Below are 514 nucleotides of genomic sequence, written 5' to 3' on the forward strand. Positions count from 1 at the left end.
GTAGACAAGTTCAAAGCCCACACCTCGGTCAATTGCCACATTAATAGGGGCTCTTTTGAAGTAAAAGGGTAGTTTCTCTGTTACAGTTATGCAGACTAAATCCACATCTAGATGTGTACAAGCAACCTGAAAAAGTTTTTCTGTCTTTGGGAAAACTGCAACAATATCATACAGCCGGACCCTAGAAGAAGTTGCTCTCAAAACATTGCAGTGAGATGGATCCGAAACAATAATTGTCAGTCTAGTTAAAATTTTAATTGGTCTTGATTTTCCCTGTACAATTGGCAAAGTTGTAAAAGAGTTCTGAACAGCAACTGGTTTTTCAATTTCCTGTTTCTTTTCCTTAAATTCAGCAACGTGATTGATGGCAACAACTGAATAGCCAAGGTGAGCAGCGTTCTCCACGAGCCCGCGCAGCACCTTCAGGTCCGAGCCCGCTCGAAGGTCCAAATCTGCAAACACTGCCATGCTGGAGTCCCAGGTTCTGTGTTTTATTGTCTTGTTACATCTGTAT

At 42.0% G+C, this 514-nt stretch overlaps 1 pseudogene; it reads right to left on the minus strand.

The window, feature by feature from the left end:
- Nucleotides 1–6: 6 nt before the first annotated feature.
- Nucleotides 7–468, minus strand: LOC102259579 (annotated as a pseudogene).
- Nucleotides 469–514: the final 46 nt, after the last annotated feature.

The sequence above is a fragment of the Myotis brandtii genome, unplaced genomic scaffold, assembly GCF_000412655.1.
Source record: "Myotis brandtii unplaced genomic scaffold, ASM41265v1 scaffold8160, whole genome shotgun sequence".
NCBI classification, from domain to species: Eukaryota; Metazoa; Chordata; class Mammalia; order Chiroptera; family Vespertilionidae; genus Myotis; species Myotis brandtii.